This window comes from Austrofundulus limnaeus, unplaced genomic scaffold (genome assembly GCF_001266775.1).
Source record: "Austrofundulus limnaeus strain Quisiro unplaced genomic scaffold, Austrofundulus_limnaeus-1.0 Scaffold25, whole genome shotgun sequence".
Taxonomy (NCBI): Eukaryota; Metazoa; Chordata; class Actinopteri; order Cyprinodontiformes; family Rivulidae; genus Austrofundulus; species Austrofundulus limnaeus.
The window spans coordinates 3,140,812-3,141,333 of NW_013952427.1; positions in this window are offsets into that span (position 1 = coordinate 3,140,812).

The window sequence follows — 522 nt, forward strand, 5'->3', positions numbered from 1 at the left end:
ACGCTGTCTGCCATGAAGGATTTTAATATGGGTTGCCATTACAACACGTTGCACAAAGCTAAATATGAGAAGTTTATATATAGAGAGAGAGTTTTATAGCAACTATGTACATTTACTTTGTGACAGTACTGAAGTAATTTTTTGAGGTTTTGTAATTTTATCAAACGTTTTTACTTTTAGTTCATTACGTTTATAACCTAAAAATGATATTTTTACTTGTTCACTTTAAAATTTAACACCTAGTTACTTGTTACAAAATTAAATATGACCAAAACTCATCATGAAAGGAGTTGCTTATGTGCTCTAAAAAAATTGAAGTGCTGAATTTACTCAACCAACTCATGTCAGCTGGTTCCACTAAACCTAGCAGAGTAAATAAACCAAATATGTACATTGCTCAGTTTACTCAACTTGGTTTAGTGGAACCAGCTGACATGAGTTGGTTGAGTAAATTCAGCACTTCAATTTTTTTAGAGCACATAAGCAACTCCTTTCATGATGAGTTTTGGTCATATTTAATTT